General features: G+C 38.7%; 1 protein-coding gene and 1 long non-coding RNA gene across 2 annotated transcripts in view; one reads left to right on the plus strand and one right to left on the minus strand.

Moving 5' to 3' along the window:
* Window positions 1–12937, plus strand: part of LOC138180311 (prickle planar cell polarity protein 3) — a 115272-nt gene that overhangs the window by 14686 nt on the left and 87649 nt on the right. The gene's annotated exons all lie outside the window — the stretch shown is intronic.
* Window positions 4422–6686, minus strand: LOC138178125 (uncharacterized). The gene is made up of 3 exons (XR_011172602.1): window positions 5939–6686; window positions 4906–5609; window positions 4422–4746 (listed from the first exon to the last, which is right to left on the minus strand). It is a non-coding gene; the product is annotated as an uncharacterized LOC138178125 (long non-coding RNA).

Consider the following 12937-nt stretch of genomic DNA (forward strand, 5'->3'; position numbering starts at 1 on the left):
AATACACCGTTTTCTACAATGTATTTTTCTATACTGTAATATTTTCAAATTTTTAAAACAGCAGATTGTGACAAGCCAAAGTTACTTTCAAATTCCCTAGAAATCCCCCAGATGCCCAAGTTCTTCTCGCAATACGTTTGCATACGTTTACCTCTTCTTCAGACGTAATCATTTATGATGATAAATTTATGATTCATCTCCCATCAATCTACTCATCTGTCATTTTAACATTCAAGCTCTACTTTCTCTTTCCCCTCCCTTTACTCAATATTTTACACGGCCGTTGCATCATCAGAACCATGAGGAGAGTTTCCGCAGGTGCGCTTGACCACGTGGCTATCAGGATGGCGTTCGTGCCTTTCCAAAATCGTTAATCGCGTTTAATAGGCAGATTTACGGGTTTTTGCGTGGCCGTGGCCCGCGTCTGTTTCGCGCTCTACACGTTGTTTACGCGACCGCGTACCTACACTGCCGTTTGTCAACTGTTAAACACTGGTCACCCTCGCTCCTCTCCCATTTTCCACCCCTATAGGCCGCGGGCGATAGCGAGGTTCTCTTGATTAACGAGACACCCCATATATATCCGGCACGCCCTCTCTCCCCGTCACCTCCGCGCCCATTGCTTGGGGGAGATCGCATTGTTGCATTCGTGCTTTACTGCATATTGCACTGCTGCCACGATCGCTATGTTGCCCTCTGACGTTTCCCTGATACCAGTTGCTGTGCCTTGAAACAGACGGTTCACCTGTTCTGTTTATTAAGGGTGGTAGAACGTGGCATTAGAGTGCCTTTTGTTGTTTGGAGGTTATGTTGTTATTGATGTTTGATATTCGCGGAATATTTTGAAGGTGGTTAAGATTTGCTTTGATTCAGTCAAATCGGTTATAATATGCTTTAAAATGCTTTATCTTTACATCCGCTTCGATTCACCTTAAATCGCGTCAATCCGCTTTCATTTGCTCCGTTCCGTTTCAATCGTCTTCGATCCGCTTTGATTCGCTTCGATTCGCTTTGATCTGCTCCAAATAACTCCAATCCGTATCATCTCCCGCCAACCTTTTTTTGATACGATTGCACTATTTCGCCTATATTAATCTTTTATTATATATTAAACATTAGAGTGGATTGATCATTGAAATACAACTTTGATCGTGACATATCGCAATATTTCAATGGTCTACACTGCCATTGTGGATTCGACCTTAAAACTTTACCTACCATCAGCGATCTTTTGAGTAATGCGTCTGGTTGGGCTTTAACTTGAATCACCTCGTATATGTCGTACGCGGTCTCGTTGTTTTAATGCAGCGTTAACCATCGATTGCTGATCGAATCAATATACGATAAGCATGTTAAATGTTCGTCCCAGAGAGAGTTTCGAAATTCCAATACTTGTTTTCTCTTTATTAGGGTTCGTTTTACACATATGAGCATACAAGATATATATTGATGACTATGTTCTGTACTGTTGTTTGGTATAACCTTGCATTAGATCCACTTCGATGAAAATAAACGTCACCTCTTTTGATCATAACTCAATTCGAAGTTTATTGGTTCCACTTAATTCGATTCGGTTCATTTCGTCACAGTTTGGTACAAGTTAACGCACCGTAATTCTGTTTCTTTTAGTCGAACGCAATTCTCTCTACTTCCGTTCAATTAATTTCATTCGTCTCGAATCTGGTCACTTCGTATCGCACTGAACTCCATCCCGCGTAATTTCATCGTAAGAACATCCAACATGGCGGACAGTCAGAATTCTACGAGAACCATTCATTACCAGGCATTATAGTTCCATGTAACCACTTCGTAAAAATGATTCCACGATAATTCTCGACCTCCTAATAACCTCCCTTACAAACCTACCAACCATCGTAGCTATGAACTATCTCCCTACAATCATCATCACTCCTGCGCACCATACGTACCCAATACACGATCCGAGCACGATGATTGCAGCAGAAAAAGAAGCCTGTGCACGTCCTAACGAAAAGAAGTCGAATTCACGCGGTGTATACGTGCACGCGGTCAAACTGGCATAAGTGGTGGGGTTAGGATTGATGGTGGGAGAAGAGGTAATAAGAAGGACCAGAGCCACGAGAGTCTACTCTTGGCCGTAGAGCAGTAACGACGTACGGTTAAGAGCAGGACAGTGAGGGTGGGAATTAAATAGGGTGGACTCTTGATTAGTTTTCTCGTCCACCCTGCTCCGAGCACCCCAGATCACTTCCACGCTTAATCCAGCATTATGAATATTTTCTCCTCGTCCCACAGACGGACTTACCAAATGAGGAAAAAGCATAGTGTGGTTCTGACCAGTGAATATACAGGTTCTACCGTATACTCATGTTACATATCGTATCTTGCGACGAATTTTATTATGGCGCTAGTGCACCTTCTGCTTAGAATCGGCGATTATGTTGGTCCATCGCATCTGATTGAAATTGTAACTTGAGGAAGATGGGAAGTTAAAATGGGTTGGGATTCTGAAATCTGTTCTGTGTCGAGATAACGAAGCTAGGGGTTTTTGCAAAAGTGTTCAATCGTATGGATTGATTATTTTGTGAGCATTAAGGTTCATGAACTTTACAAATTACGATTCACCGGTGATTTGGGTCAGATTTTAGATTAGATATTTCGAATCACTGCCATCGGTTCTTTATGTTCTTATATTCTTTCACATGGACCACCTTTGATAACTCCCAGGCGATCTCCAGCCACCCGAATAAAAAAATTCTTACTGCTCTAATATCTGTAAATCTTAACCCCTACTCACGTAGTCCGACACTTCAGATTCCGTGTTATTTCGAATTTCGTCGGTTCTAAGAATTACGAAGCAAGATCTCGAAAGTCCCGAGCGAGATTCGTGCGTCGCCAAAAAGGTTTCCACTTCAAAGCGGAGGAAGCCGCGGATGTTAAATAAGTTTGCTCGACTGACGTCTCCGAGGGTGGGGAAGATCCGGTCGTCTTGGTCCTGTGAAGCGTCGGGACGCATTTCGAATGCCGTCGCGTCGCGAGAAAATCGCGCAGAGAAAGACAGGGACTCTTCTCCGGTCGTTTTACGAGACTAACCTCTCCTCTCAGATGCCTAACCTCCCTCTGTACCCTGGGAATGAATCTCTTGCTGGGTAATTAGGCAGATTACTTTCCGGAGTCGTTCTGCTGCCGGTTTCTTACTCGACTCTAGGCTACGGTATATATTTCGACCACTGGGGCGGAGGGACAATTAAAGGAAGAAATTCTTTGGTCCCCTTCGACAATCGGGGACCAGGAGAGTAGAAGGGTAGCTATACTGTTCGGTGTCGTGTGCCCTGTGCGTTCGTGGCGATTCGAGCGGGGCTTAAATTTACCGCAAAGCTAATCGAGCAAAAGGCGCGTTTCTAGCGGAAGTAATGCCGCACTTAAAGAGCTCCGTGGCGGGTCTCCACTTCGAGAGACGGTGCCATGATTACCGAAAATATCTCGCCCCGGTGGGAAGAGAGCACAGTTTACGCAGAGGTGGAACAGAAGAACGCGACCATAACCGATGACTATGCGTACACTGTAGACAAGTGGTGAGGGGATATAGTCGAACGGTGGTGGGGATAAGACAGTTGGAAGAAGATAGGACGTTGAAAGGCTCGGTGAATAGAGGGAGACACTACACTACAGAGTTGGTACGGCCAGGCAAGAATGTACCGTTTTTATTTACGAGCCATGGAAGATCCAGGTCTCGACCGCGGCGGTCTCCTCCCGTTAATTAAATAATATTTCTCGAGAGAGAAGCCCACGGGAGCAGCAGCGTAAAGCTACGATAAGAGCCCAGAGGGGGGAAACACCTCGCGTCGACGAAAAAAACATGGCCCTGCTAAGAGCACTTATTGCAGTATTGAGATCGTAATTCAGAGCCAAGGCCTCGTCATAAACGTTCCCTCCGGCCGGACCTTTGGCCACTTCAACCTTTTCTTTCCGCTCCTCCTTCCTTATCCACTGTTATTCTTTTACTTCCTGTTTCCCCTTGCGCCTTGTATCTTTCATCGGACCAACTTGTGCTGAAGCAGAATGGTGGGAGGACAACTCCTCGTTTCTAGGTCGTCATCGTTAACGACTTTGGGTTGTGACCCCCCGGTCATCCTGATGGATCACGCGAAAATTGAGACCGCCTGGTCGCGTTCGAATCGACCAAGGGTGAGTCAGAGGTGGGCTGGTTCGTTTAAACTGAACAGGTTTATTATGCCGGGTCGTTGGGTTTGGTTACTTGCAACTTTGGTTTCATTTGAGGTTAGCGTCCCTATCTATGGTCCACTGAATGAAGGGTTCTTTTTGTTTCTTTTGGTTAATCTTCAGTTATTCAATTCCAAAAGTGAAGTAGAAATAAGATTCCATTATAGCATAGGTTTATTAAAAATAAACAAACTACTGGAGGTGAAATATTGCTTTAATGACACTAACTAAACAATTTCATTAGTAATAGATTACAATGTCAAAACTTACATATTAATTAAAAATACAATAGTGTAACGATAATATAATCTGTACTTAAATAATCTTGAAAGAATTTTGTCGAATTTCTTCAGTCGCTAGGATCGTGATATACATATATAAAGTCATGGAATTTCATAGAAATTGCGATCGTCCGTTCGCCATTAACGCTGAGAGAACTCGATCCGTTCGTTAGGTTATCTCGAGTCTTTCTTTAGGAGTGCGTACAACATCGAATGCCGTGAGTAATCGAGAGCACCACAAATGCACCTGATATCACGAACTCTGAAACAACCATTATTACTTGCGATTTTCGATAATTTTCTTTTTCCTTCAATATCTTTATGTGTTTGAGTCTCATGAAGCTATAAACTACTTTGCCATAAACAACGATAAATTTTTCTGAAAGCGATTAAATTTTATCTATATTAATGGAGTTCTTACAGGCGAGATAACTGGTTCCATGAAATGTTATCTTTCGAGTTTACCAGCAGCCAAAAAATTACGAACCACCTGTCTTAATGAATCTAAGTTTTATTTGGTTCTTTGAGGCTGGTTTCTAAATTGAAATTTTATCTTCCAATAAAAGATCCATCAAGCATCGTTTAATGCATGCTCGGCATCATTCAGTATTATCACGATACCGTACGCCATTTTGTCTGCTGAAGTTTCTTTTTAGGTCGAGATAAATTTTTAATAATCTTTATATTTATGTAGAAATATTTAACTTAATAGAAATTATATATCATAATAAAAAAATACGTCTAATTGCTTGATTATTATTTATCCCGAACTGTTTAAGGAAATTGATAATTTCTTTTTTATTACTTTTTTGAAAGTATACCCATATATGGTTTAATAAAACACATAAGTACGAAATATGTACAGTGAGGTTATAATTTGTTCACATTAACGTGTTAGATACCAAGTGCTAAATATCCGTGTACATAAATAAAGATAAGCTTACTATCTGGTCTATAACACACTTAAGGTATCTCAAATAGCCCATTGGATACCACAGCCTCGTCCTAAGAAACACATCATCTGTCCAACCTCACTGTACTCCTAGGAATACTATTACTTTCGCTTTTACTACATGCTTGCATCTATTTTCATTGCACGAATTGCGCTTAAAACATTTTCCAATCCTGGGAAACAATTAAAAGATCTAATTAAATGTCATAACGTTGGATCTTTCAAAAAAATTACTTAAATCATTATTATGAATTTCCATTTGGTCTCCTTAACTGAAGCATCTTTTAATCGAAAATTTCTATATACGTAGAGCTAGAAGTTAATGAAGACAAATTAATTTCAACTACGTTTGAATTTCAATTCTTTCAAATATGAAATGAAACAGCGCATTTGAAATTAGGAGAGTCTCAAATGTTAGGGACCTGGGTATGTGCAAAAGACGATCAAAAGATGCAAAAGATGATATCCAAGTGACAAATTAGTTTAATATAGTAATCTTTACTATAAGTTCTCCTGTACGTTGAGCTTGTGTTATCACTTTCCTCCATTCATCCTTGCACACTACGCCATCTGCACTCTCGAATTTAAAGAAAAGTGGCGCATTAATCTCGCTTATGGCCGTCCGTTTCTTTCTTCCCCTTTTTCCCTCTTTCACGCTTTTCCGTCTGATTCTTCTCAACTACGCATTACTTACCGCCGCTATTTCCTCCCCGCCCGCCTCTTTCACCGGCTCGTCCTCGTTTTTTGAGCAGTTTCGTTGAGACACGACTCGTCGTCGCATTCCTTTTTCTCGCATTTCACTCGGCAAACATCGCGGTCGTTGTCCCGTCGCGAGTCTAGGACACGCGGCGCCCGGCATCCGCCGGCGTCTGGCGTCTCGGCGCCCGCTTCCCTCTCCCCTATCACCCTGTGCTCTGACCGGTCAACAATCTTTCTATATCTCTCTCTTTCCATGGACCAATCAATGGAATAGACGAATTGGCAGCGTTTCTGCGACTCGCGCAACTGCACCACTTCGTGATTGTTCATCTAGGTAATTCCTAGGTATCACTACCTGGGGATTAATATGGCATTGGATGGCGTGATCGTCTGGCCTGCTGGATGAGGGCAGGTATTTTTTTGGTTGTTCTGAAATGATTGATACCTCGAGGATGTAAAAGTAGTGGAGAGTTGTTTGTTGATTGGGTAAATTGGTAGTAGTTTTCAGTTTCTTGCACAGTTTGCTTGAATCATGACGAGGAAGAAATTGCTTGATCAGTTTTTATAAGGTTAAATGGTTCGTTGATTTGTTGTGAAGAATTAAATAGGTAGTAGAGCGAGTGTTGAGATGTGATTTGGATTAAATGAGTATTAACATTTTTATCTTGGACTCATTTCCGAATTTTATTACATTGTTAATTTGACTATTTACTGTTTTCTGTTTATTTACTATTGAACCTGTTTTGTTTACATTTTCGATTTTATTTGTTTACTTTCTGTTTGTACATACATTTTGTTTATGTTCCATTCATTTATATTCTGATCTTGTTTGTTCAGAGTTTTGATGTATTTTCCTACAGTGTGAATATTTAAAGTTTCGGGTTTTGGATTTATTTGTTTACATTCTTTATTTGCTTCCATATACATTGTATATATATCATAATTTCATTGTCAATGGTCCAAACTCTCATGCTATATACATTACTCCCTTATGACGTATCATTCATTTACCTTAACCTCAACGCCAAAACAAAACTAAGCTTCTAACCACCAAAAATCCAGCCTCTATCATCACCCATGTATAATCTGCTCATATATAGCTCACGGATTATACTCTCGACTGTTCAAATTACTGGCGATAACGGCGGAGCAGCGCCGCCAGTGGCTGGCAGTGATGCACGCGATGTAAACTCATCGAGTCCCGTGAGAAAAGCCGCGTTTGCCTGGATCAGAAAAAGGCTCGCGGCTAACCTTCACGCCCACACTCTCTCTCGAATACCTGTCGAAATTGATCGCTATTTAGATATTAACCGCGCAAGCAGCGATTTCTCAGACAGAGTAAAAGAGATAGTGATACGATGATCATCGTGCAGCGATATGTTTCGTGCTTCATTCAGCTCATATGTTCACAAATCGATACATCGAAGATGAAGAGTAAAAGAGAGATGGAGAACGCGTTTGGTTGTGGTTACGCCGGCCATCGGAATTTAAGGGTACACCGGCTGGTACCCGTAGGTAAGGGGTCGGTCAGTAAATTAATTACGGCTTAAAACATCGTTAGGATCTGCCACAGCCGGCCCGGTGGGTTCGGTTATTAGCGCAGTACATCATACTCGTCGCTGAGAGCCACCCCTCTCAATCCTCCCTCTTCGATTTTTCGCTCGAGATTCGGCATCTACATTATTGTTGTTTGAAGGAATTACCCAGAGGTTATGGAAGTTTTTGGCTCCGAAAAAGTGGTAGGGGAAATTGGAGTAGGAAAGGAGAATGAGAAAATTGGAGGGGGAATGGGCGGGGTTAGGGAATGATTCTGAAGGGAAAGAATAGATGTTTGGGACATGTTTGGGAAATTCAAGTAATTCAGGGCTCCTGGTATATTGGCAGTAATGTGTATTGTAGGTTAGAATGGTGGCGGAATATTCCGCTAATCGTCCATCGAAATCTGAAATTGGATATGTTTTACTATAATTACGAAGAGTTGTTATAACTGTTATATATATTTTTTATAAGATTAGAAGAGCTATACGTTCCTTTTGTGGAATCATGTGAATAATGGTGAAGTAGTCTGATCACTACTTTCCCAGGATATAGCAGGATTTTTTCCTGCGTCAAATGTGCCATTGCCAACTGTGTCTCGTCGTATAACCACGGATTACCTCTCTTTATCTCTTCCTCCCCTTTTCTGTGTCCCTCCATTCCTTCATCTCATACATCTCTTAGAGTACCCTATGAGTGCTTTGTAGCCATACTGTGTCTTTCCTGTTTGACATTTTTGTACAGTCCATACAAAAGTATTTTCAAAATCCTCATCACTCTTAATTCATTCATTCATTGGTGAAAAACATCGTCCAAACTTTGTAAAAGAAACAATTTTAATTAGAATATTTTTTAAGTCATTAAAAATTTTTATTCGAATATAAAGCATTCGATAAGTTCAATTAAGTGTTTATTATCTATAATACTCCCTGAATTGATGATACATAATCTTCTCGATGCATCGATATACGTATTCAAACCTCCATATTTGTTATTTATACCATAATAACCAATTATTTATGGCCAACCGTGGAACCATTAGAACGATATAAAGTTTAGAAATATGTTGGCTGGAGCGCGGTGATTAAGGCGAACGCAACTGAGGATTAACGCTACCCAAACGATTTTCGATAGTCGAATCTCCCATACAGTTTTACACTGCCTCCGCCGCTGAAATCCCACGAGTTTAAGCCGCCACGGAATGGAAAAGATGAAATTCGAAACGCTCGGCAAGCTTATCCAATTATATCGACACGCACCATAGGTTAGGGTTCCCTTGTCGATGGATTGAATTGACGTTTCTTGCATAGCTTCGATATATCCTGAGATTGAATTTAGATTGATCACATAGTCTCAGGTGTCGCTGTAGCTTAACCGTTATGTTAAATAAGGATTCCAGTTCATATCGATAACATTTATGTAAGTGTTGATGTAACGTGTCAATAGAGCCTTTTGTTTTAGGTTTAAAATTTCAAAATGATTCATATTTAATTTCTCGTTCAATATGTGTACCTCCAGTCTTTTTAAAAATATGAAATTTAGATTTACATGAGTACCTGCCTATCAAACGATTTTATAAAAATTTATATCGATCAATTTTATTTCCCAACATTTCCGATTATCGGTACTTTGATGTTGTAATTTAAATTATAGAGTTTAAATACTTAAGGTCTTTATTTTAGAAATTACTATCGTAATTCCAAGATTAATATCTTGCTGTTTATTATAATATTCTGATATGGACACAGCCGCGACGAGCAAATAGAAAGCAAGAGTTGTTCGATCGATTTTACATTAAGATTCTCGGGCCGCGCTTTTTGCTCCTTTCGTGGCTCGCGTTTCGGAATCCTTAATCGGGAAACGATGTCGTGGGTATGTAAAATCGGGACGTACATCGGGGAACAGGTCGTACGAGTAATCGCTGGCAGAATGCATCGGTGTACCCACGGCAAGCAGGCCGGCTTTCACTTTAAGGACGGTTCACATTAAACTGCACGCGCTGCATGAGAGCGCTGAGTCTTTGCCTCGATAGCTTACATTTCATGAGAAAAGCGAGTCTCCGACGATTAATATCTTAAGAATTCCCCCGGAGATTTGCAGATTTGAAATGCCTGATAAATAAATCTTTATCCTTGTATCTCGTTCGTTATCGATCGTGTATTGATTTTCGATATTGTTCGAGCGATTTATTCACATGCAATGGTATGTGAAAAATAATTTAATTAATATAGAACGGAGATGCCAGAAGATTTTGGAAAAATACGCAACATAATACTGTGGTTATAATGCAAATATGATACACGCGAAAAATTCTACTGCCCAAGAACACAAAATGCTGCTTTTCCCCACTACGCTATGTCTCGTTTTCTCATTCCATTTCTGTAGTTATTAATGGAACAGAAAAGGAAATTAATTCATTAATAATTGCTAGCATCTAATTCAAATCCATTTGGCAAAATCTCTATTTCTGACCATCTGTGATATGCTAAAAATAGGAAGAAGGAAAAGAAAGGAATTACAATGACAAAAGAACAATACAAATACTATATAAACAATTTAAAATCGATTGTAAATTCTAACCTTTAAATATTTCGCTCACTAACCGTAGTCTTAAACATTATCGAATCTAATCTAAAAATAAAACAAAACAAGTTATCGAAAGGCAATTGGATTAATGAGTGCAACTAATGGCCACGATTGATTGGCTCTGGTCCTCGACATGGCTGCTTATTCCTCCACACGTTCTATGGTGCGCGAAAGTTATCGAATTTCATGTATACGCTTTCCTAGGAATGCAAGCCGCGTAACTCTATACGTTGGTCACGCACGGAGGATTCGCGGGAGCGACGTATATGCTCGGTATTATGTATATGCGTCAGCTAACTCCATCGAAGGATCTTCGTACTGATCGTTTGTTCCATTCGCTTCTTGTACAATGTACAATATACGCTATCAGAATCTCTAAAAGCCAATTTTAATTCCTGCAGCATGTGTGAGGCAAGTGAGAGATAAATCTCGACGAAATGACGAAACTGTTGAGTAAATTAATGTCTTCTGTGAATAATATAATTATTGTGTTGTGATACATTTAAAAGTGGAGTATATAATAGTTGAAAGAAAATGATTATGATAGAGTGAAGAATAGAATAGGTTAGGTATGACTTTATTAGGTTATTCAGCTTGACTGCGATGGTTTGTGATGGAAATTGGGTGATGTATTAATTGAAAGCAATTAATTAATATTTATGATGAAATTTAAGTATTGTTGGTATAGTACATTCTATAAAGACGTGAAGAATAGAAGAGGTTAAATATTGAAACCTAATTGATTAAATCAACTATCTTATTGCTAGAGTGATTATTATTGTAAGCTAAACGATGTTAACAATAATGGGAAGGAAATATAATTATACTTAGATAGTTTATTTTTATAATATTACAATAAAATGTTTTAGAATAAATATCCAAAGGTAGTCAAACAATTTCCAGAAATTGGTAAGTAAGATATATAACTTAGAAATATTATATGAACTATTACGAAATGTTTATCATATTCTATAATTCCGTTTACGTTTCCTACTAGAAGAGTCCTCGTCACGTTATTTCTGATTTGTCCTCTCGCCATTCATTCTCCGATTTCTTGCATCTTTCTCTCTGTTCTCTAATCACCTTGCATATTAACGGAGAAGTGCTCGGTGTGGTCTGTACACGGAGTTCCCTTCCGTCGAATGACTACCCACAGCCTACATTATCCTTCATCATCATTAAGAGGATGACTATAGTTTCGCATAAATGATCGTATCAATAGAAAATCGCCATCTTTGCACGAAATTCGATTAAGCACAACTTATATATATATATACATATATAAAGTTATATTAAGTGAATATATATAGTATATATATAGTATATATATATAATATAACTTCACTAAAACATAAACTATCACATACAGGGCATATTAATTTTTATTTACAATTTTCTCTTTTCTGCAATGAGGTTAGGATATGTATCTATGTATTTATTAGAACATAACCTATATTCATAAATATCGTACATTTATTAGTTAATTTTTATTATCTATGTCTCTTTCTAGGACAACCATATGATGAAAAATAATAACCCTGTCCTTAGTAACAATAATGAGATGAGAAAAAGGAGTTCTTAAGAGTCCTAATTTATTGCGTAACATGGTAGTCAAAGTACAGTGTAGTGACGCAAGATTATCGGGTGGCGTTATGGTGTTTATGGCGGCGGTCGTAACCCTATACGCTGTTCTAAATAAAATTATCAGGCTGTGTTGGAGAACAGGAATCCGTAGTACCGGCGGAGATACCATTGTACAAAACTACTAGTATTACAAGTTTTATAATTTTATGAAACGAGTCTACGTGTGTAGCATCGGCGATCAAGCACACCCCTAAGTATAATGTAACACAGGAACGCGTAAGGTACATAGATTGTGCATAGCATATAGAAATAGATACCATGTAGCTGGAGCTTGAGATTCAGTTCAGAAATAGATTTTTCTGATCGTATCTGGAATGTGTTTCAATTTTTACTTTTTGCTTACTCGATACAGTCTTAACTTTTTGTATAGTAAAGAATGTTAAGAAATTTAAAATGTTGCGATATATCGAACTTTTTAATAAATTATTATTGCAAAATTGAAGTGAAAAGAATGGGAGAAATGTTTAGTATAGGACAAAATATTACATTAAATATTAGGATTTATTAATATTATACAATATAGGAAAAAGCAATCAACTTAGAATTCAGATATCAGAAATTTAATGTACTAAATCAAAAATTTCTTTTTTTAAGGTATATACTATTTTAAATACGTTCGCTCTAAATTCGTTAAATGAAAGCTTTTCCCTTTAAATTCCCATTCGCCACTCACCACTTTCCCTTCAGAATTCTAGCCCTACAACGTATACACACATACATTTGCAATTGCTATTTAGTCTCACCGGCGCATAAACGCATTCCTACGATCCTTACTTCTAAACAACACGGTCACATTTCGCCCCGAAAAACTCGTTTTCATAGTAGCGTTATATTGCATAGGGTGGGTCTGAATGGATGTCACGAAACTTATATACAAGCCTATTCAACATCCCAGAAATGAGGAAAATGTTGCAATACATATGGTCCACGAGTCATTTGCTTCTTGGATATATGGGTTTTTTATGAGAACATAATTTTCTAAGAAATTTGTTGGGTTAGTTATTTATTATTGATAATGAATTACAATATATTTATT

Source organism: Bombus flavifrons, chromosome 1 (assembly GCF_040668555.2).
Source record: "Bombus flavifrons isolate JBK064 chromosome 1, iyBomFlav1_principal, whole genome shotgun sequence".
Lineage (NCBI taxonomy): Eukaryota > Metazoa > Arthropoda > Insecta > Hymenoptera > Apidae > Bombus > Bombus flavifrons.